Below are 24,920 nucleotides of genomic sequence, written 5' to 3' on the forward strand. Positions count from 1 at the left end.
AATAATTTTGATACTGCTATTGGGTACAGCGGCACTCAGCTTGTCCCATCTCTCTACAGAGAGCAGTTTGTTGTGGGATCACAGTCCAGCACGTTGATGCCCTATATGAATATCATCAAGAGACTTCTCAAGGAAACTTGCTTCTCCTGTTCTCCTTCAGATTGCTTAATGGATTTTGATAAAGATGTGTGTCAAATCCTAACCCGTGAGAAAAGAAAAGGCTGTTACTTTTCCTGGGTATTCCACTTATCCTTATAGAAGAAACAGAAAACAAACTGCTTTCTTCGTTAGGAGAACATTGTGGTTTCTGGAAGAAATGCTTAAAGCTATTAAAAGAAACCCGTGTGCAGAGCTTCCATTGCCAACAGACCGTGTAGTGAAGAGCATGACTTGGAAGAGTAGCTGCTACAGGCATCCAAACTCCATGCTGCCCTGTGTACACTTAGGGCTAGTGTGATAGGCTTCCTTTGTTAACTCATTATGTTAGCATTTCTGTTACTTGATATTAAAGCTTTCTTAAAGTCTTATGCAGTATAAGTTGCTAGCATGTATATAATACATTGTGTAATTTGTATAGAAATAGTATTTTTTTACAGCACTGGAGTCTTGAGAGCCAAGGTCCTAATGCCATAATTGATTTTGGAGCAGGCTCTTTTCTAGGTTGCAGAGAGACAGTTTTTCACTGTGTCCCCCACAATGCAGAAAAGTAAGAGCCCACTCTGTGTCCCTTTGTAAGAGCCCACTCTTATTCTTGAAGGCTCTATCTGCATCATGACCTAGTTAGCCGTCTAATAGCCTCTTTTTAGTGTCATGAAATTAGGAATTAGAAATTTAGTAATATGAACTGATTTAAATGGGGCACAAAATGCAGTCTGTTGCAGTAAGGGATACGGAGGATGGTGGGGCACATCAAGTCTCTGCAGGGATAGGTACATCTTCCCTCACTGAGGCCAGATGAGGCAGCTCAGTTAGGGGACCAGTATTCCACACATCAGCAACAGCTTTTGGGATAGCTCGTGCTCCAGTTGCTCAGGACCCACATGAAGACCGAGCTGGACATCTGCTACATATGTGTGGGGGCAGGAGGCAGGTCCAGCCCATGCATGCTATTTGGTTGGTGGCCCTGTCTTTGAGAGCTGGCAAATGTCCCGGATAGTTGACTCTTTTGGACTTCCTGCGGAGCCCCTACTCCCTTCAGGGCCCTCAATTCTTCTGCCAGCTCTTCCATAAGACTTCCTGAGTTCCATCCAATGTTTGGCTGTGGGTCTCGGCATCTGTTTCAGTCAGCTGCTGGGTGGAGCCTCTCGGGAGACAGTTATGCTAGGCTCCTTCCTGCAAGCATAACAGAGTATCATAAATAGGAATTGGTGCTTGCCCATGGATGGGTCTCAAATTGGGCTGATTGGTTGTACATTTTCCCAATTTCTGCTCCATCCCCAGTCCCTGTATTTCTTGTAGACAGGAAAATTTGGACATTGAAAGTTTTGTGGGTGGGTTGGTGTCCCTATTTCTCCAACGGGGTTCCTGCCTAGCTACAGAATGTGACCTCTTCAGGTTCCATATCCCCAGTGCTGTGAGTCACATAGCTAAGGACACTCCCACTGATTCTTGGGCATCTCTTTTATCCCAGGACTGTCTCATCCTGGAGATTCACCCCACCTCATGCTGCAGATTTCCACTCATTCTCATGGCTCTCTGGCCATTTATCCTCACACCAGATCCTGAACCTTTAATTCCCCTCCCCATCCTCTCTAGCAACCCAATTCTCTTCCTTCCTCTGCCTCCTATGACTCTGCTACTGCTGGTCCAAGAAGTGAGTGACTACAGTGAGTTGCTGCAAACATTCATTCAAACTTTTATTTGTTTTCTATTGGCAATTATACCAATTCCTATTCAGCTGCTACTATGATTCAATCACAGAGCAATTCTGAAATGTTAGGATGAGTTGATTCTTCCTGGTATTCTTGCTAAGTTCGTAAGTGAAAAGTGGTAAGATTTAGCTGATGGTGGTTTATGACACTATGAGTTATTACTGCACATGGGACCATGTAATTAAATGTGGGTTCACAGGACAAATGGCATAGAAGTTTCTGAATGCCCAATGACAAAACAATAATTCAAAATCAGAAACACAATGAATCTGAGGAGTTTTTGATAGTGTTTGCCCATACTGTATCTAACACCTTTACAAAATATGTATACTGCACCATACATTTCACCATGGCATGAGGTGCTAACAAAGACCTGGAAAGACCTCAACTCAGATTTGATGTTCCTGATATTATGTTTCCATTTTTCACTGTACTTAAGAAAGGTTCTGCTCTTACAGGAACACAATGTTTTAATTACAGAAAATACTCAATATTTTCTTACTATAACTTAGCCTGTAACTATCAAATTTATATATCTTTGGATTGTGTTATAAGATTATATTTAAAAAATGTTCTTTGAGATGTTGGCTTGAGTTTAATTTAAAAGTTTAAAATGATTTTGACTTGCAATTAGGATAGAACTTTTCCAAGGATTTTTGAAAAAAAAAACTAAACATATTTCTGCTGTTTTGTATGATGTAGTTATTCCAAGCAATGTTCTCCATATTGATGATTATAAAATGTAAATATCAATCAATTCTGAAAACAAAGAAGATATTCTGTATCTGAAGTATCAAATAATAGACAAGATTCAGTTTTTTATGTAAAAATAAACAAGTGCACCCATCTTGTAACTATATAAATGTTCAAAATGTGTAAGATGTATAACAATATCATCTTACAATGAACATCTTCATGATTTATTATTCTAAAATGTTGGACTTGTAACTTTATTTTAGATGCTTATTATCATTTCTTAGATGAAAAGAGGTTGAGGGGAAAATTTGAAAAGTTGTAACTGGACTGGAGAGACGACTGCTCAGCAGTCAGCAGTGGTCACTGCCACCTTAGAAGACCCAGATTCAGTTCCCAAAACTTACATGGCAACTTGCATCTTGCAGCTCTGGTTCTAAGAAGTCTGACACACCCTTCTGATCTCCATGGGTAAATACAGATAGATACAAACATATACATGAATAAATAATAACAAATCTTTAAAAAGTTATTGCTGGTATAAACTGTTTATACAAAAATGAAACATAGCTACTTTAAACAAAATTATTTTTTGTCTTTGAATTCTAATCAAATTCACTGACAATTATAAAAGTCAAATTCTCTTTGTAACTCAAGCTGATTCAAATAGGGTCAAGCAGAAAATTCTCAGGTCACAACATTGGGATTCATTCAAGGGCCTTAGTCATTCTGTCTGGGAACCAGCCAGTTCTGGAGAAAAGATCAGATTATTTATGATGCCTCCCATGGAAGGTAATTGTTTTCAAGGTAGAAATGACCAATTTGTGACCAACAGGGAGGGGAAAATCAGAAGTTTATCACTAGGAATGTATACTTTTATATTTAAAGAACTCAAATAATCAAAACCTTAATTGTGTATTAGAAGACAAGTACTCTAAGCCTGATAGATTGTTAAGAGAACATTGCATTCCTCTGAAAATATAGTGGTAAAAACTTAAGTAACCTAAAGTAATCAGCTAAATTATTTCTCTACATGGCCTGCCTGTATACCACTCATGTCGAGCCTGATATTCAGAAAAGAAAGCAGGTTTTTATTTTTTATTTTATTTTATTTTATTTCATTTTGTGCAGGTCAGAACAATGCAGTAAGAAGGGAGCATTAAGAAATATACTTATGTCAGGGGGAGGCATATGGTTTGCTTTTTTTCCCCATCTTTATTAAATTGGGTATTTATTATTTACATTTCAAATGTTATTCCCTTTCATGATGTCCATGACAACATCTCCTAACCCCTCCCCCTCCCATTCTATATGGGTGTTCCCTTCCTAATCCTCCCCCCATGACTGCTCTCCCCCCAAGAATGCTGTTCACTGGGGGTCCAGCCTTGGCAGGACCAAGGGCTTCCCCTTCCACTGGTGCCCTTACTAGGCTATTCATTGCTACCTATGCAGTTGGAGCCCAGAGTCAGTCCATGTATAGTCTTTGAGTAGTGGCTTAGTCACTGGAAGCTCTGGTTGGTTGTTCATATGGGGTCTCAAGCCCCTTCAAGCTCTTTCAGTCCTTTCTCTGATCCCTTCAATGGGGGTATCGTTCTCAGTTTAGTGGTTTGCTGCTGGCATTCGCCTCTGTATTTGCTGTATTCTGGCTGTGTCTCTCAGGAGAGATCTACATCTGGTTGGTGTCAGCCTGCACTTCTTTGCTTCATCCATCTTATCTAGTTTGGTGGCTGTATATGTATGGACCACATGTAGGGCAGGCTCTGAGTGTGTGTTCCTTCAGCCAGTGTTCTAAACTTTGCCTCCCTATGCCCTACCAAAGATATTATTTTTCCCCTTTTAAAGAAGGAGTGAAGCATCCACATTTTGGTCATACTTCTTGAGTTACATGTGTTCTGTGCATCGAGGGTAATTTGAACATTTGGGCTAATATCCACTTATCAATGAGTGCATACCATGTGTGTTTTTCTGTGATTGGGTTACCTCCCTCAGGGTGATATTTTCCAGTTTCATCCATTTACCTATGAATTTCATAAAGTCATTGCTTTTGATAGCTGAGTAGTATTCCGTTGTGTAGATGTACCACATTTTCTGTATCCATTCCTCTGTTGAAGAGCATCTGGGCTCTTTCCAGCTTCTGGCTATTATAAATAAGACTGCTATGAACATAGTGGAGCATGTGTCTTTGTTATATGTTGGGGCATCTTTTGGGTATATGCCCAAGAGAGGTATAGCTGGGTCCTCAGGTAATGCAATGCCAAATTTTCTGAGGAACCTCAGAAATTCTGGAATCAGACTGATTTCCAGAATGGTTGTACCAGTCTGCAATCCCACCAACAGTGGAGGAGTATTCCTCTTTCTCTACATCCTCACCAGCATCTGCAGTCGCCAGAGTTTTTGATCTTAGTCATTCTGACTGGAGTGAGGTGGAATTTCAGTGTTGTTTTGATTTGCATTTCCCTTATGACTAAAGATGTTGAACATTTCTTTAGGTGCTTCTCAGCCAATACACATTCCTCAGCTGTGAATTCTTTGTTTAGCTCTGAACCCCATTTTCTAATAGGGTTATTTGTCTCCCTGTAGTCTAACTTCTTGAGTTCTTTGTATATTTTGGATATAAGCCCTCTATCAGTTGCAGGATTGGTAAAGAACTTTTCCCAATCTGTTGGTTGCCATTTTGTCCTAACAACAGTGTCCTTTGCCGTACAGAAGCTTTGTAGTTTTATGAGCTCCCATTTGTTGATTCTTGATCTCAGAGCATAAGTGCTTTGATCAGGAAATTTTTCCAGTGCCAATGGGTTCAAGATTCTTCCCAATTTTACTTCTATTAGTTGGAGTGTATCTGGTTTAATATAGAGGTCCTTGATTGACTTGACTTAAGCTTTTTACAGGGTGATAAAAATGGAATGATCTACAATCTTCTACATGCTGACCTCCAGTTTAACCAGCACCATTTGCTGAAAATGCTATCTTTTTTCCATTGGATGGTTTTGGCTCCTTTGTCAAAAATCAAGTGACCATAGGTGTGTGGGTTCAATTCTGGGTCTTCAATTTTATTCCACTGGTCTATCTGTGTGTCTCTGTACCAATACCATACAGTTTTTAGCACTATTGCTCTGTAATACTGCTTGAGTTCAGAGATAGTCATTCCCTCACAAGTCCTTTTATTGTTGAGGATAGTTTTAGCTATCCTGGGTTTTTTGTTATTCCAGATGAATTTGTAAATTCTTCTGTCTAACTCGTTGAAGAGTTGGATTGGAATTTTGATGGGGATTGCATTGAATCTGTAGATCGCTTTTGCTAAAATGGCCATTTTTACTATATTAATCCTGCCAATCCATGAGCATGGGAGATATTTCCTTCTTCTGAGGTCTTCTTCAATTTCGTTCTTCAGAGGCTTGAAGTTCTTATTGTACAGATCTTTTACTTGCTTGGGTAAAGTCACACCATGGTATTTTATATCATTTGGGTCTATTATGAAGGGTGTCGTTTCCCTAATTTCTTTCTCAGCTTGTTTCTCTTTTGTGTAGAGGAAGGCTACTGATTTATTTGAGTTAATTTTATACCCAGCCACTTTGCTGAAGTTGTTTATCAGCTTTAGTAGTTCTCTGGCGGAACTTTAGTAGTTCTCTGGTGGATCACTTAAATATACTATCATATCATCTGCAAATAGTGATATTTTGACTTCTTCTTTTCCGATCTGTATCCCCTTGACCTCCTTTTGTTGTCTGATTGCTCTGGCTAGAACTTCAAGAACTATATTGAATAAGTAGGGAGAGAGTGGGCAGCCTTGTCTAGTCCCTGATTTTAGTGGGATTGCTTCAAGTTTCTCTCCATTTAGTTTAATGTTAGCAACTGGTTTGCTGTATATGGCTTTTACTATGTTTAGGTATGGGCCTTGAATTCCTATTCTTTCCAGGACTTTTATCATGAAGGGGTGTTGAATTTTGTCAAATGCTTTCTCAGCATCTAATGAAATGATCATGTGGTTCTGTTCTTTCAGTTTGTTTATATAATGGATCACGGTGATGGTTTTCCGTATATTAAACCATCCCTGCATGCCTGGGATGAAGCCTACTTGATCATGGTGGATGATTGTTTTGATGTGCTCTTGAATTCGGTTTGCCAGAATTTTATTGAGTATTTTTGCGTCGATATTCATAAGGGAAATTGGTCTGAAGTTCTCTTTCTTTGTTGGGTCTTTGTGTGGTTTAGGTATGAGTAATTGTGGCTTCATAGAAGGAATTCGGTAGTGCTCCATCTGTTTCAATTTTGTGGAATAGTTTGGATAATGTTGGTACAAGGTCTTCTATGATGGTCTGATAGAATTCTGCACTAAACCCGTCTGGACCTGGGCTCTTTTTGGTTGGGAGACCTTTAATGACTGCTTCTATTTCCTTAGAAGTTATGGGGTTGTTTAACTGGTTTATCTGTTCCTGATTTAACTTCGATACCTGGTGTCTATGTAGGAAATTGTCCATTTCCACCCGATTTTCAAGTTTTGTTGAATATAGGCTTTAGTAGTAGGATCTGATGAATTTTTTCAATTTCCTCTTATTCTGTTGTTATGTCTCCCTTTTCATTTCTGATTTTGTTCATTTGGACACAGTCTCTGTGTCGTCTCGTTAGTCTGGCTAAGGGTTTATCTATCTTGCTGATTTTCTCAAAGAACCAGCTTTTGGTTCTGTTCAATCTTAGTATAGTCCCTCTTCTTTCTATTTGGCTGATTTCAGGTCTGAGTTTGATTATTTCCTGCCTTCTACTCCTCCTGGGTGTATTTGCTCTTTAAGTTCTAGAGCTTTTAGGTGTGCTGTCAAGCTGCTGACATATGCTCTTTCCTGTTTCTTTTTGCAGGCACACAGCGCTATGAGTTTTCCTCTTAGCACAGCTTTCATTGTGTCCCATAAGTTTGGGAATGTTGTATCTTCATTTTCATTAAATTCTAAGAAGTCTTTAAATTATTTCTTTATATCTTCCTTGACCAAGTTGTCATTGAGTAGAGCATTGTTCAACGTCCATGAATATATGGATGTTCTTTCCTCATTGTTATTGAAGACCAACTTTAAAGGCAGTGGTTTGATAGGATGCATGGGATTATTCCTATCTTTCTATATCTGTTGAGGCCTGATTTTTGCCTGATTATATGGTCAATTTTGGAGAAAGTACCATGAGGTGGTGAGAAGAAAGTATATCTTTTCTTTTAGGAGAGAATGTTCTATAAATATCTGTTAAGTCCATTTGGTTCATGACTTCTGTTAGTCTGTCTAAGTCTCAGTTTTATTTCTGTTTCCATGTTCTGTCCATTGATGAGAGTGGGGTGTTGAAATCTGCTACTATTATTGTGTGAGGTGCAATGTGTGCTTTGAGCTTTAGTAGGTTTCTTTTATGTATGTAGGTGCCCTTGTATTTGGAGCATAGATATTTATGATTGAGAATTCATCTTGCTGGATTTTTCCTTTGATGAATATGAAATGTCCTTCCTTATCTTTTTTATGACTTTTGGTTGAAAGTCAATTTTATTTGATATTAGAATGGCAACTCCAGCTTGTTTCTTTGGACCATTTGCTTGGACAGTTGTTTTCTAGCCTTTTACTCTGAGGTAGTGCCTGTTTTTTCCTTTGTGTTGTGTTTCCTGTAGGCAGCAAAATGCTGGGTCCTCATTGCATATCCAGTTTGTTAATCTGTGTCTTTTTATTGGGGAATTGCATCCATTGATGTTTAGAGATATTAAGGAAGAGTGATTGTTGCTTCCTGTTATCTTTATCTTTGAGGTGAACTTATGTTTGTGTGTTTGTCTTCTCTTTGTTTTGTTGCAAAATGATTATTTTCTTGCTTTTTCTAGTGTGTAGCTTGCCTCCTTGTGTTGGGCTTTACCAATTATTAGCCTTTTTTGGGCTGCATATGTAGAAAGATATTGGGTAAATTTGATTTTGTCCTGGAATATCTTGGTTTCACCCTCTATGTTAATTGAGAGTTTTGCTGGTACTGTAACCTGGGCTGGCATGTGTGTTCTCTTAGGGTCTGTATGACATCTGTCCAGGATCTTCTGGCTTTCATAGTCTCTGGTGAGAAGTCTTCTGTATTTCTGTCTTAATATGTTACTTGACTGTCTTCCCTTACTTCTTTTAATATTCTTTCTTTGTTTTGTGCCCTTGGTGTTTTGAGTATTATGTGACCAGGGGAGTTTCTTTTCTGGTCCAATCTATTTGGAGTTCTGAGGCTTCTTGTATGTTTATTTGCATCTCTTTCTTTAGGTTAAGGAATTTTTCTTCTATGATTTTTTTGAAGATATTTACTGGTCCTTTGAGTTGGGAGTTTTCACTCTCTTCTATACCTATTTTCTTTAGGTTTGATCTTCTCATTGTGTCCTGGATTTCCTGTATATTTTGGGCCAGTAGCTTTGTCTGTTTTACATTATCTTTGACAGTTGTGTCAATGATTTCTATGGAATCTTCTGCTCCTGATATCTCTCTTCTACCTCTTGTATTCTGTTGGTGATTGTTGTACCTATGGCTCCTTGTCTCTTGCTTTGGTTTTCTATATCCAGGGTTGTCTTCCTTTGTGCTTTCTTTATTATTTCCATTTCCATTTCCATTTTCAATTCCTTCACTTGTTTGTTTATGTTGTCCTGTAATTCTTTCAGGGATTTTTGTCTTTTCTCTCTAAGGGCTTTTACTTATGTACTTGTGCTTTTCTGCATTTCCCTGTAGGAGTTCTTTATGTCTCTCTTAAAGTCCTCCATCATCATGATCAAATGTGCTTTTAAAGGTATATCTTGCTTTTTTGGTGTGCTTGGATATTCATTGTTTGATTTGGTCAGAGAATTGGTCTCTGATGATGCAATGTAGTCTTGGTTTCTGTTGCTTGTGTGTCTGCACTTGCCTCTTGCCATCATTTTGTCTCTGGTGGTACCTTTTTCAGCTATTTCTAGCAGTGGCTTCACCGTCCTATAGGCCTGTGTGTCAGGAGTGCTGTAGACCTGTTTTCCTTTTTTCTTTCAGCCAGTTATGTGAACAGAGTGTTCTGCTTTCAGGCGTGTAGTCATTCCTGTCTACTGGCTTTCATCTGTTCCTGTGGGTGTGTGTCTTGAGTCCACCAGGCTGGTCACTTAGAGTAGAAAAGTTGTTCTTACCTCTTGTCTCGGACCTGAAATCGCTCCTCAGGGCTCTGTTTCAGCTCTTCGTGAGGGCAGCAACCAGAAGGGCCTGCCCCTACTTCTGGGTCCCTGTGTGCACGGGGCCCTGATGGCGCTAGGTATTTTCCTCTAGAGTTAGAAATGTGGGTAGAGTGTATTCTCCTCTGATTTCCCAGGAGTATCTGCCACTTTGAAGGTCTAGCTTTTCCTCCCATGGGTTATGGTGCAGGGAGATCTTTGACTGGGTTCCTTCAGATCTGGGAGCAGTCTGACCGCAGGGCTCCTGCAGCTTGAGTGCCCCTATCTTCCTGTTCCCAGAGGCCCTATATAGTTTGCTCTTGGGCCGGGGATGTGGGCAAAGGTGGGCAGCTGTGGAAGTCTCTCCTGCCCTGCACTCTCAGAAGTGCCCACAGGTCTGGATGATGTGCTCTCTCTCCCACAGGGTTTAGGGGCAGAGAGCTGTGGGCCGGGATCAATGAGGTTCGGGTGCCAGCTAGAAACTGGAAGTCATGTGGTTTGTTTTTTAATTTTGTTTTATTCTTATTGCTTTAACTAACTGACTGACTATATATGAGCATATACACATGCATATACATGTACATGGTTTAGAATACCAAATCATGGTCAATTTCTCATTCTCCCTCTCTCTTTTTTTTTTTTTTTTGAGTTGGGAATTGTACTATCATTTACTTTCCCTTATCAGTTATTTCTGATTAGCCATGAGTCTTTGGGAGTCATATTGTTTCCTAATGGAAAGGATGTCAAGTAAGTCAGAAGCTTGACACTCAAATCTGGGTACTGAAAAGTTTTCTTTTACAGTTTTTTCAGAATGAATCTGACAATGTTGATGCCCATGTTTTCTGATATAAGTATAGATATTATTTTAGCAAGAAGATGGACATTGGAAGTCTTCATGGCTGTTTTTATTTTCTCACAGGTCAAGACAATCATCCCTTTCATATCCTTGGTCAAGTGCAGGCAAGACAATGGTAGGGACTACTTCTGGATGATGAAGCTGACTGCTGTAAAGGATGGTAAGACATAACTCCATTCCCGGGGATTACTTCTGGATGATGGGGCTGACTGCAGTAAAGGAAAGTATGACATAACTTCATTCCCAGGGATTACTTCTGGATGATGGTGACTCATTGGTATAAAGGATGATATGATATAACTCAAGTCTGGAAGTTGTAGTTTTGGTTATAATGGTTGAGACTCTAAACTCTCTATGCCTTGGGGAATCAATGTATCTCAGAGAGGAAGCCCAGTAGGCAGGAATGATAGAAATGCACAGTTGCAATGGATGCAGCCAGAGCATCTTCTGGCTTGGGACACATATCATAAAATAGACGTTTCATCATCATACAATGCAATTTGAGCTGAAGGCTTGCTTGCTTTGAGAAGAAAAAATTGTTGGCATATGTTTCTCCATGGCTGGGCTGTTTTGACTCTCTTACTGCATGTGACCTAGTGTTTTATATAATCTGTAAATAGTTGTGTATGACAATTTGTACTTTGGAAGTAATATTAACCAATTCAGCTGAGAAACATCCAGGATATAAGTTAATTTCAATTTCTTACTATTCATACCAAAATTAAATTTAACTCAATATCCATGGTTTTATCTATCAACCCTCACATAGATGGCTCAAAGTATAAATGAATAGTTTTTGATGCTCTGTGCTCCTCTGTTATCTCACTGGAAAAGGGCACATTATTTATGGATAACAGTAAAAGTGGAAAAGAAGATAGTTTCCTTAATACTCCTGCTTATATTGGGTTTGGGAAATTTCGATTATGTATAGTAAACTTTTGCTATAAAGGGGCAGATAGTAAAGATTTTTTACAAACATAGCTTCTGTTGCAAATATTATTTCTGTTGCTATGTCTTGAAGTATGCCCTAGACAATTCATATGAGTAAACATGGCTGTATGGCAGAGAAAACAAAACCAAAAGACACACAGAGAGGAACAGACACTAGGCCGGGTTTTGCTTGTGAGTTGTTTTCTGACACTTTATTAAAACCCAAACCAAAGGTATCATTGATGAAATGTAGCTTGAATTTGTAGTCTCACAACATCTCCTTAATACTTTATTTCTGATCCCACAGTGTGATAGCTGAACAATTTATATAATGCTGTGGTAAAATCAAGACGATTTTCGCCATCTGAGGCTGCCCATATGACAAAACTTTGATGAAGTAGAAGGATCTCTTTAAGTAAAACAACAAAATGTAGAGATGGCAGAAAATGGTAGGAATATAACAGAAGCAAAAAGAGCCATTGTTTAATGCCAAAAGTATTATTCCTCACAAGTGAATTTACTACAAGAAAAACCTTCAGCATTTTTATTTGAACAAATTAATATAAATAATGACACAAAATAGTAGTGGATCATAAGATCAGGGGAATTCAAGCAGAGTTCATGAATAGATAGCATTTCAGGTGTAGTAAATCAGAAGTGTTAGATTCAAGTATTCAAATTTATGACACAGAAGATTTACTGGCATAGGTAGACACACACACATACACAAACACACACACACAAAGTATACAAAACTGAATAACTGTTGGGGGAAATGAATCAAATATAACAGCTATATAAATTAGGAGCACAATCCATAATAAATGATAATAGCACAATATTTCTGAGATAAAGATATTGTAGCTAAAGAAATATGTGAAAAGTTTTCCTATATAGCTATATTCAGCAGGCAATTATATAATGTGTAAGCATCAATGTGAATTAAAAATAAGTCCAATTTATGTTAGACCTCTAGACAAGACTAGTTTCTAGAAAACAATAGAATAAAATTTACTATTTGCCGCTATCTTTAAATAGCCAAAGTGATTTTTGTGAAGTTTTAAGAGGAGTGTGGAAATAAAATCCTCCAAAATATTTGCATTTAAGACGCTTCATTTACTGAAATTTCCTTCAGCAATGCTTCAATACAGAATCTACCCTAGAGTTTTACAATGAAGATGATGATTATAATAACATACCAAAAACTGCCTTAGATGTTCTTTTAAAAATCACAGTGCAATAGAAAGTTTATAATCTAAAAATATAAGTGAAAAAGAAAACCAATAACTTTATATTATAGGAATTACAGATAAAGGCAGCTTTGATACATATTTAATATCCCCAGCCACTAGAATTACTTAAATAGTAACGAAAATTTGGTGTTAAAACTAATCAGGTCAGCCCAGCCCTTAGCGGCTTATGACAAACAAATACTTGTTTCACCTGGTTGGGTAGGAATTCCAGAGCAGGTGATTCTGTCTCAGAGTCTCTTGAGAGGTCAAACTAAGAGTACCCCTGTCTGAAGCCTTGCTGGGAGCTAAGGTTCCACTTACAAGATGGCGCACCAATGGCCATGAGACCGGTCTTCAGTTCTTTGCTATGTTAGGAGGCTTCAATTTCTTCACACCTGGCTCTTTCTACAGATCTACCCAAGTGTTTTGATGATGCGGCAACCAGAAGAAGATAGACTTTCACAACCACGGGATAGAAGCCAAGCACACTGCTCCCCTGGATTCTGTGTCGGAAGGGTAATACAAAGCCCAACCCACATGCAAGAGGAGGGGTATTAATCTGCACTTTCAGAAAGCAGAACTGTCAAAGCCATTGTGGATGTATTTTAAGGCTGATGTATTGGTGCATTGTTTGTACTTCAAGAAATTAAAGGGTTAAAAAAATAAAAAAAGGTCAAAGACCTTTCAAACAGGAAAGGTTAACTTGCTGGCTGCGCAGAGAACGGATCCACTTGAGAGGCTGATAGCATTCATGTCCACGGGAAAGGCTAAGATTTGAACTAACAGGAAAACAGAGAATGTAGAGGACTGTCACCAGGCTCAGGGATGGCATTATAGACAGATGGCTCTAAGTTACTGCAGCTTTTTAAAAATTGATCATTTTCCTGTACAACCTTTTCATATTATTAAAGGCTACTGAAACTGTAAAACAAACAAACAAACAAACAAACATGTAAAATTATATTGAAAAGAGTCTGTATGGTGGAATAAGTTTTTAAAAGGTACAAACCTTTATTGGTTAGATTATACTACAGAAGCTAGTAATATTGTGGGAAAATGAGAAATTGTAAACATGTAGTTATGAAAATGAAGCAGTTACTCTCTTTAAGTAACTAAAACCAAAAACGCTACTTATTGTATTATTTTTAAATAACAGATAATTGAGTGTTTAGGATCACAAATAAAGTTAAAAATTTAAATATATGCCACCTAAGTTCCTATGGAACTTATAGAAAAATAAATTTAACTTGCATAGCCGAAACTAAAATAGAATAGAAATGTAAAACAAAACAAAAACTTCTTTTGTTTTCAGGGACAGAATCTTGTGGTTTGTGAAGTGCTGGTGATCTCTTGCTTCAGTGTACTGCTTTCTGGGATTCCACATGTGTGCTACTATACCCAGCTCAGAAAGTTTTGAAATAAAATAATACACGGCAGAAAGACAATAGTATACAATGAAAAATGTGTCACTTACACTTAATTGATTTTCAAATTAAATATGAAAAGTAATATGAAGTGAGAATATTTTATAAAATTTGATTTAGTTCTAAAACAAAGTGCAGCCTGATCATTTTGTATGACCTTTGGTACTTCCTGTTCATTTTTAAAAATTAATTAATTAATATCCCAAATGCTGCCCCTCTCCCCCATCCACTGCTCAGAGTTCCTCATCTCTTCTCTGGAGTGTTGGCCCACTCTCTATGTTTTCCCCCACCCTGGCACATCAAGGGTCTGCAGGGTTGGTGTATCCTCTCTCACTGTGGCCGGACAAGCCAGCCCTGGTCCGCACATGTATGTTCTGTAGTTGATGGCTCAGTCTCTGAGAGCTGCCAAGAGTCCAGATTAGTTGACTCTGTTGGTTTTCCCGTGGAGTTCCTAGCCCCTTCAGGACCTTTACTCTTTCCCCCAAGTCTTTCATAAGAGTCCCCGACTTCCATCCAAAGTTTGGCTGAGGGTATCTGCATCTGTTTCAGTGACCTGCTGAGTGGAGTCTTTCGGAAGACAGTTATGCTAGGTTACTGTCTGAAGTACAACAGAGTATCATTAGTGTCAGAGATGGATGCTTGCCCATGGGATCTGTTTGAGGTCAGGTTTGTCACTGGTCAGCCATTTCTTCAGTTATCTACTCCATTTTTGACCCTACCTTGCTTTTAGACAAGACAAATTGGGGGTCAAAAGTTTTGTGTGTTAGTGTCCCCATTCCTCCACTGGGGGTCCTGCCTGGCTACAGAAGGTAATCTCTTATGGTTGCATGTCCCCACTGTTAGGGGACATGAAATTAGGTCACTCGAATTAACGAATTAACTTCTGGGATCCCTCCCCTTTCTCAGGTCTGGGATTTTCCTAGAGATTCTGTCTATACCGCCCACGCCCACTCCTCAGCAGGTACAGGTTTCCATTCATTCTCCTGTCTCGCTGGCTCTCTCCCCTGTTTCTCCTCACACCTGATTCTGAACCCTCAACCTCTCTTCCACCCAGTTTCCTTTCTTCCTTTGCCTCCTCTTGTCTGTGTACTGGAGGGAATTGTGGAGACCTCTGGCATGAGCAGAAAGGGCATGACCGAGGGTGGGGGGGGTGCCACCACTGCTGCTGCTTTGGTGCCATTTACCAGGCAGCTACTGTTGCTCCTAGATGCTGCATTGGCTGTTCTGAGCCAAGCCGAGCTGAGCTGAGCTGAGCTGAGCTGAGCTGAGCTGAGCTGAGCTGAGCTGAGCTGAGCTGAGCTGAGCTGAGCTGAGCTGCAGGGGTGGGGTGGGGGGTAGGGGGTGGAAGCTGAGGAGGTGGGGAGTGGGGGGAAGGTAGCTGTTTAGCAAGCAGAGTGCAGGGGAGCTTCTGTTGGAGAAAGCTTTGGGAGAGAGCTCTTTTCCGACAGAGTTACAACTCTGTGACAAATGCTGTCAGAAGACAGAATAATTCTCACACACTTTTATTCTTTCTGGATAGGATGGGATGGGGTGGGTCTGGAAACAGGTTCTTCCTTATTGGCTCGGTCTGCGATGCCTCACCTACATGAGGAGGGACTTGTGGGCTCTGCCTCTTGCTCTGCCAGTGAGAGGTGGGCCATCTTCTTGATTGGTGGGGTGGTGTCTGACATTTCTGGAAGGAATCCAGATAGACTTAGGCTGGTCCTATGGAAAAACACAAATAAAACGCATCCTGGTTGTAAGGAGAGGGTCTGGTCCCTTTCTAATTCCATCCAAGGAACCACACCATTACACTAGGACAGGAGGTTTAACTTTAGTGTGTGCCAATGGAGGGAGAAAGGAGGGTGTTTGGAGTTTCTACAGATGTTAAACACGTTTAGTGTAGTCAGAGCCATCATTAGTTGTACATTAGGAGGGTAGGTGGTTGTCTTTTGTTTTAGAAGTAGGACTTTTAGGATTTGACTTGTCCTTTCTATTACTCCTTGGCCTTAAGGGATGTGGGGAATCCTTGTATGGTGGGCAATTTCCTAATGTGTGCAGAAGGTTTTGAATTGAGAGCTAGTGAAGGCAGAGCCATTATCAGCTTTTATCTGTTGAGGAATGCCCATGATGACAAAGGGGGAGAGCATATGGTGAATAGCCTTTTTGAGTTTTCACCTGTCTGAGCTGTAGCCCACATAAAGTGGGAGTATGTATATATGGTAAGAAAAACATATTTATGCCTACTGAATTGGGGAATATAGGTGACAGTAATTTGCCATAAGGCATTGGATTTGAGGTCTTGGGGATTGGTGCCCATCATTTGTAAAGCTGGGTGGTAATAAGGGATGCACAAGAAGAACATATTTTTATTATTTTTTGGAGTTAAGCAAGGGTGAAGGGAAAGCTTGCATGAAACCCCTTTACATCTCTCTCTCTCTCTCTCTCTCTCTCTCTCTCTCTCTCTCTGTGTGTGTGTGTGTGTGTGTGTGTGTGTGTGTGTGTGTGATTGGTCTGCCTGCTCATGGAGGTTATCAATGTTCCTGTTGAGGCGGTTTGGTCACTGAGTGTATTTCCCTCAGATGTAGGACATGGCAGGGGACTGTGAGATCTGACATGCTGGAGGTAGATGGGGCAGGCTCTTTCCTGTAGGAGGGTGGTAACCTGTGTGAGTAGAGGGGAGAGTGGGTTTGTGTCTAGTTTGACAAAGTGGAGCAAATTAATAGCATAGACATTGTCTGAAAGGAGGTTAGGGGACCCTTTTACTCCATTCCATTTAAAATTCTGGGTGCACCACCCATCAGGTCATGGAGTCAGCACCCCTGGGGTTGGCATAGGGCTCCATGAGTGTACAGAAGGAACTGTAACAGCATTGTTGGGTCATATCTGGCAAGAGCCATATCTTTTAGGGTGGTATTGATAGAATTTAGAGCTTGGATTGCTTCATGGAACCATGTTCTTGGGGAGGATGGCCTTTTTTTTTCTCCTTTTAGGAGGTTAAAGAGGGGTTGAAGGGAAAGCCAGGGTTGAAACCAAATAAAGTTACACAAAAAGGTCTGGAGGGAGGCAAAAGTTAATTTTTAAGGCATGGAAAGGGTGGGTTTTAGGGGGTGTGTTGAGGTAAGGGAGATCTCTGTTGCAATGGGCAAAATAAGTTGAATTTTGTTTGATTTTTCATTTTTGATTTTTTTAATCCTAGAGCATATAGGAAGGTATTAGATGGTCCTTAAGTTGGGAGGAAAGGTGGAAAAGTCTCCCAATATTAATATATCATCCATATAGGGTATACTTTGAGTCCTTTATCTAAATAAGGTTATAATGCAATGGCTACAGCCTCCTGACAAATGGTTGGACTGTTAGCCATTCCCTGTGGGGTGAGAGTTCATTCATACAGTGAGGCTGGGCCAGAGTTGTTAATGAGGGGTACTGAGAGCACAAAGCATTTATAGTCTTAGGGGTGGAGAGGGATAGGAAAAGAAGCAGACTTTTACATCTATTGCTAATAGGGGGACATTGGCAGGGATGGTTGAGATGTGGGGAGCCCCCTTTGCAGAGACCCCCAGACTTGCATGGTTTAGTTAAGTGCCCCTAAATCATGTAATAGTCTCCTCCCATGGGGGGGCTCATTTTTATAGTGAACACAGGGTGTTTCATGGACTGCAGGAGGGATAAATATGTTGTAACAGAAGCTCTTTTACCAACTGTATGAGGGCTATAAGCTTCTCCCTTTATAGAGGCCACTGTGGATGGCTATATTGGAGAGAGAATCAAGGCAGGGAGTATCAAATCTTACAGTGGCCTCCAGAATTAGGGGTGATTTGGAACAAGGTTTTTAGGGTCTTCTTGGTATAACTTTCATTATAGGTAATGTTCTCTATCTTGATGTGGTCTCTTTTGATTGGGTGGTAAGCTCTACCTCTAAGACTTGTAAGATATCTCTATCTAGAGGATTGGTGGATACTTGAGCTCTATCCTGATGTGGTTTCTTTCTGATTGGGTAGTAAGCGCTATCTCTAAGACTTGTAAGATATCTCTTCCTAGAGAATTGGTGGCAACCTGAGCTACCAGGAAGCATGTGAGGCTGGTAGCTTCATCAGGGTCCTCCCACCTGTAGGCCTGTTTGGTGATGAATGTGTGAGAGGTACCTCTATGCCTAGTAGCTGGGGCCCAGGCACCAGTTGCCATTCACATGGGAACTCTTGTTGTCTTAAAATTGTCTTGTCTGCTCCTACTGTCCCTTCAGGGTCCCCAGGGCTTCAAGCCTTAGCTCAACCTAACCAGGCTTCCTCTCACAGTCCACCAACCCATATCCTATTACTATTTTATTTACCCTTCTAAATGATATTCAAGAGTCCTCATTTGGCTCTTCCTTTTTGTTTAACTTCTTTGGGTCTGTGGGGTGTATCATGGGTATTCTATACTTAATGACTGATATCCATTTATTAGTAAGTACATGCCATGTATGTCCTTTTTGTCTGGGTTACCTTGCTTTGACACATTCTAGTTCCATCTGTTTGCCTGCAAAATTCATGATGTCCTTGTTTTTGATAGCTAAATAGTATTCTGTTGTATAAATGAACCACATTGTTTTCTGTATCCGTTCTTTGATTGATATCTGGGTTGTTTTCAGTTTCTGGCTATTATGAATAAGGCTCTAGTTACATAGTGGAGCATGTGCCCTTTTGGTATGATGAAGCATCTTTTGGGTATATGCTCAGGAGCAGTATAGCTGGGTCTTCAGGTAGAACTATCCAGTTTTCCAAGAAACCACCTGACTGATTTCTAGAGTAGTTGTACAAATTTGTAATCCCACTAGCAAAGAAGGAATAGTCCCCTTTCTTCACATTCTCTACAGTCTCCACATTCTCTCAAGTGTGCTGTCTTTTGAATTTTTGATCTTAGCCATTCCAGTTGATGAAAGGTAGAATCACAGGGTTGTTTCAATTTGTATTTCCCTGATGAGTTAGAACATTGAACGTTTCTTTAACTGCTTCTTTACTATTGGCGTTTCCTCTGTTGAGAGTTTAGCTCTGTTCCCTTCTTCCTTCCTTCCTTCCTTCCTTCCTTCCTTCCTTCCTTCCTTCCTTTCTTTTTAGTGCAAATGCTAGAATGTTTAATATGTAACATACTCAGAGGGCAAGGAAATTGGTTTTGATTTTCATTTTGTCTTGTTTCTTCTTTTCTTCTCTCTTTCACGTCCTCGTGATTCTTCCATACTCAAGTTGTAACTAAAACTTGTACTTAGTAGATCATTATTATTATTTTTATCTTTTTTATTGGATATTTTTATTTACATTTCAAATGTTATTCCCTTTCTGGGTTTCCTGGTCATAAGCCCATCTCCCTCCCCTTCTTCTATGAGGGTGCTCCCTACCCCTCCTGACAGTCCCCTGCACTGGGGGTCTAGCCTTTGCAGGAATAAGGGCTTCTCACATTGGTGCCCAACAAGGTGATCCTCTGTTACATATGCAGCTGGAGCCATGGGTCTGTCCATGTGTACTCTTTGGGTAGTGGTTTAATTCCTGGGAGCTCTGATTGGTTGGTATTGCTGTTCCTATGGGGTTGAAAGCCCCTTCAGCTTCTTCAATCCTTTCTCCAACTGAGACTCCATTCTCAGTTCAATGGTTTGTTACTAGCATTTGCCTCTGTATTTGACATGCTCTGGCTGATCCCCTCAGAAGACAGTTATATCAGACTCTTGTCAGCATGCACTTCTTGACTTCCTCAATATTATCTATTTTTAGTGACTGTATATAAGTGGGTTGTATGCCCAGGCTCTGAATGGTCATTCCTTCAGTCTCTACTCCAAACTTTTGTACCTTACCTTCTAATTGTGTTATTTGGATTTTTGGAGTCTAGCTTCTTGAGTTCTTTATATGTTTTGGATATTAGCCCTTTATCAGATGTAGTGTTAGTGAATGTCCTTTCCCAATATGTAGGCTGAGGTTTGTCTTATTGACAGTGTCCTTTGTCTTAAAGAAGCTTTTCATTTTCCTGAGGTTTCATTTGTCAGTCATTGATCTTAGAGCCTGAACCATTGGAGTTTTATTCAAGAACGTATCTCCTTTACCAATGCATTTAAGCTTATTTCCCATTTTTCTTCTATTACTACAAAACTTGGATTTTTGTGTAGCATGATAAATATGGATCTATTCTCCCCAGGCCTGAAATCAGTCAACTAGAAACAAAGAGAACAATACCAAGAATCAACAAAACCAAGAGCTGGGTCTTCAAATCAACAAGATAGACAAACCCTTAGCTATACTAACAAAAATGCAGAAATATAGCATACCAATTAACAAAATCAGAATGAAAAGGGAGACAAAGCAACAAAAAACTGAGGAAATTAAAAAAAATCATCAGGTTTTACTATAAAAGCCTGTACTCCACAAAACAGGAAAATCTAAGTGAAATAGATGATTTTCTAGACAGATACCACTTACCAAAGGTAAATAGAGATTAGACAAATTATCTAAACTGTCTCATAACCCCTAAGGAAATAGAAGCAGTCATTAAAAGTCTCCCAAACCAAGTAAGCCCTGGGCCAGTTGGAATTAGAGCAAATTGTACCAGAATTTCAAAGAAGATCTAATACCAACACTCCTCAAATTATACCACAAAATAGAAATAGAGGAAACACCATATAATTCATTCTAGGAGGCCACAGTCACCCTGATACCTAAACCACCCAAAGACTCAATGAAGAATTAGTATTGTGGACCTATTTCACCTATGAAAGAAATAAAATCACATGATCACATTAGATCACATGATCACAAATCACATTTGTGAGGTTGAAAAGCCCTTGTCAAAAATCAGCAACCCTTCACGTGAAAAGTCTTGGAATATTTGAAGTTATAGCTAGAGCAATAAGAGAACAAAAAGAGATGAAAGTGATACAAATTAGAAAGGAAGAAGTCAAGGTCTCACTATTTGTGGATGATGATATGATATGGTAGTATACTAAATTATCCCCAAAATTCTACCAGAAAACTGATAACTTCAGCAAAGTGACTGGATATAAACTTAACTCAAAGAAACTAGTAGCCCTCTTTATAAATGTGCTGAGAAAGAAATCAAGGAAATAACATCCTTCACAATAGCCACAGATAATATAAAATATCTTAGTGTAACTCTAATCAAGTATGTAAAAATCTATATGAGAAGAATTTCAAGTCCCTGAAGAAAGAAATTGAAGGAATATCAGAAGATGGAAAAGAAAGAAGTTGAAAGAATATCAGAAGACGGAAAGATACCCCATGCTCATGGATAGGTAGGGATAACAGTATAAACGGCCATATTACCAAAAGCAATCTACAGACTCAATGCAATTCCCATCAAACGCCAACACAATTCTTAACAAACCTTGAAAGAGCAATTCTCAACTTCCTATGGAAAAACTGAGGATAGCTAAAACAATCTTGAACAGTAAAAGAACTTCTGGAGGTATTACCATCCCTGATCTCAAGGTGTACTAAAAAGCAATAGTAATAAAAATTGCATGGTATTCGTATAGAAACAGACAGGTTGATCAATAGATTTGAATGAAAGACCCAGAAATAAACACACACACACCTGTGGACTCTTGATTTTTGACAAGAAGCCAAAATTATACAATGGAAAAAAGACAGCATCTTCGACTTCTCCCCATCTCTTCATCAACCTCAACCTCACTCTTGGTATCTGACTCATATTGATTTCTTCTTTGCATCAGTCGAGCTGCTGGAGAGAGCAGCTGAGTTAAGGAGTACATTTTAGTCATCTGTGTGAATATTTAAACTGTATAGTAGACTATGATTGAAGGTATGAAGTAAGTAGGTAAAAATACATTTTTCAAAATACTCATAGAAATCAGGATGAACACTCATAATATATGAGACATATTTCTTTCTGTTTTATTTTCTGTTTTCTAAAGTCAGGTTTAAATAGGGTAAACTGGACTTGACCAGGCTTAAATTCCTGATTCTTCTACCTCATCCATGAGGGTTACCGGCATATGTTATCACACAAGTTTTTTCATATCATGAATATATACATGCTAGGCATATATTCCAGCAACTGAGCTACATCTCATCCCTCAAGCACATTCTTTCAGCTAAAAATTACATGGGATATTTTATGTGAACTGATAATCCTCTGTGAAGCTGTAACAAAGTTAATACTAGCATGCCAAATAATTTAGAAAATGATATATGTATTATAAAAACATTTATAAAGTGATGTTCAGTGGAAATGAAAAGAGAAATTATTATTATGGAGTAAGTTAACTGAAAATTTCTAAGGCTATAGTAGAATTATAAGCTCCAAAACATTTATTTCATAATGTTCCTATATAAATCTATACTAGGGTTCTAATATGAATATGACAAAATTATATCAATAAATAATTTAAATAATTTAAATAATTAAATTCAGGAATTGTGCTGGATATTTTAGAAAACATATCTCATTGAAATATCATAAGAGCTTGAAAAATTCATTAAACCAAGTTAAAATGTGAACAGCCTTAGATTTTACAAGTTAAAGTAGCTTGTCCCAGGTAAAATACTTGTGATGGCTAGTCATGATAACTTTATTGAATGGAGAAGTGCATAGGTAATTAGTAAAGCACACCTTTGCTTTTCCAGATAGAATGAACTGGGAGAACCCACATGCAGGTTCTCTCATCTCACAGCTGTAGACATATGCAGACAGACAAATCTGCTCAGGAATTACCTTATTCTGCTTCCTGACCACCAAGAGCTGTGGAACTTCTAGCATCTGTTCCCACTGTCATGATCCAGAAACAATGGAGATGGCCAGTTGTGGATTGAAACCTTTGAAATCAGGACCTAAAATAGTCTTTCTTTCTCTTAAGCTGTTTATGACAGTGAGATTGTAACATGATGCAAAGTCTAACTAATCAATACAATTTCAAAAGAATAGAGGCATTTGTATTTGCTTGAGTCTATGATCTGTACTTTTCTTCCATATTTAGATAAATATTATGTTCAAAGATGTTTAAGATTTATGTTTAAATTGTCCAGGAGCCACCTAGGATAGGCTAAAGCTAGCAAGTTATCTTCCTGGAGGTGAACCACCATTTTTTTTACATGGTCTTCGATGGGTGAACTCTATGAAGCAAGGTCCTGAAGAGACTTCTTCTCAGGATTGCTTCTTGAAGTTGATATGCCTTTCCTGTCATTATTAAATTAATATAATAATCCCTTGGCATTAGCTGACCATATTGATGAGATTTCCTGCAGATCAACATGAAGATGATCTTTCATTACTAAATGCTGTTTAGATGGATTAATGATTTTATAGGATTCCTGATTTGATTCAAATAATTTTAGGAAGAAAGTTTTAAGAGATGGTCTTAGTTCCTTTGTTAGAAAGACACAATGCAGTTAGAATCAAGAATAGAATGTGCACACTCATATAATAAGTAAAAACTGCATAATAAGAAATATAATGAGACTTCATAATCACACTAAAAGGAGAAATAGACTTGGGTCAAATTTGTGTTCAAAGTAAAACATTTAGGTCTAAGGCTAAAGTTACAGGTGTGTACCATGACAAGGCAAGGCCATGTAAAATCTGTTGCTTTGAACTTATAACAAGCATGCAGAATGAAAAACTGCTTTGAACTTAATATCAGCATCCTTCTGCAATTCCCATTTTTTTAACATTTAATATCTGGGGTAATTTTCTAAGAACTTTTGTCTAAGAAGGTATGTAAAGGCCAAAGCTATATAAAGGAAGTTGGTGGCTTGTGGAAGCTCTGCCCCATCCATCCATCCATCCATCCATCCATCCATCCATCCATCCATCCATCCATCTATCCATCCAAATCTATATGTCTGTTTATATATATTATGAACGTACATGTGTATGAATGTAAGCCTGTATGAACACTTCTGTAGCTGATGAGATAGATGCTTTGGCCAGAGTGTGTGTGTGTGTGTGTGTGTGTGTGTGTGTGTGTGTGTGTGTGTATACATGTATTTCTAAAAGCTATAAAAAGCTAAAAGCAATAAATAAAAGGTGATATATCCATTTTCTGCTTCGTGCACTGGGTGTTTTTTCTGTGTGAGTCCTTTCTTTTCTAGTTTACAAAGAATTAACCAGCCAAGTGAGTAAGGGGCTCCTGGATGCCTGGCCAGAGATAGGAGATTTAGCAATAAATCCTTTACCTAATCTCTACCCTACCCCTGCCCTCCCATTAGCAATAAGTGTCAATAGGTTCAGAAGTCTTCAGGTTCTGGCCTGAAGTAACTTAAAGTCAAGATAGGTATGCTTTGTTATACAAAGCAATCCTAATCTCTTTCGAGGTCAAGACTTGTCCCCACCATTTGCTCTTTCCCCTCCAGCTACCTTCAAAAGAAAACTAGAGCTCTGAAGTTGGCCTTCCTCATAAAATATTACATTAAACATGTTTATCTCCATAGTACAATGGAAATGTAAGTGACTAATAACAATAAAGAAATACCTCACATTCCACAGATCCAAAGAAACTGGGTAATAAGGAGGTTCCAAGGGAGGATGTGTGAATCTCCCTCAGAAGTGGAGGGAGAGAGGAAACTCCAAGAGAGGGGATGAACTGAAGTCGGTGGGCAGGCAGGTGGGGGGAACTTTGGTTACTACCTGGAGGTCTGGGATAGGGGCAGTCTATGGAGTGACTCTAGTGGAGATTCCTAGCAAAGAGAGATATAGAGACTGAAATGGCTGCTTCCTATAGCCAGACAAGACTTCCAGAGGGGAGAGGACCACATCAAATCCATTCAACTAAAATTTGTCTTGATT

The 24,920-nt window shown here is 39.1% G+C and overlaps 1 long non-coding RNA gene across 2 annotated transcripts in view; it reads left to right on the plus strand.

The window, feature by feature from the left end:
• The window catches only part of LOC108349981 (uncharacterized), a 154,311-nt gene extending 140,023 nt beyond the window's left edge, over positions 1-14,288 (plus strand). For both annotated transcript variants that reach the window (XR_010064183.1, XR_001836634.3), the window contains exons 4-5: positions 10,634-10,730; positions 13,144-14,288. This is a non-coding gene — a long non-coding RNA (uncharacterized LOC108349981). The remainder of the gene's footprint in view (positions 1-10,633; positions 10,731-13,143) is intronic.
• Positions 14,289-24,920: the final 10,632 nt, after the last annotated feature.

Source organism: Rattus norvegicus, chromosome 2, assembly GCF_036323735.1.
Source record: "Rattus norvegicus strain BN/NHsdMcwi chromosome 2, GRCr8, whole genome shotgun sequence".
Lineage (NCBI taxonomy): Eukaryota > Metazoa > Chordata > Mammalia > Rodentia > Muridae > Rattus > Rattus norvegicus.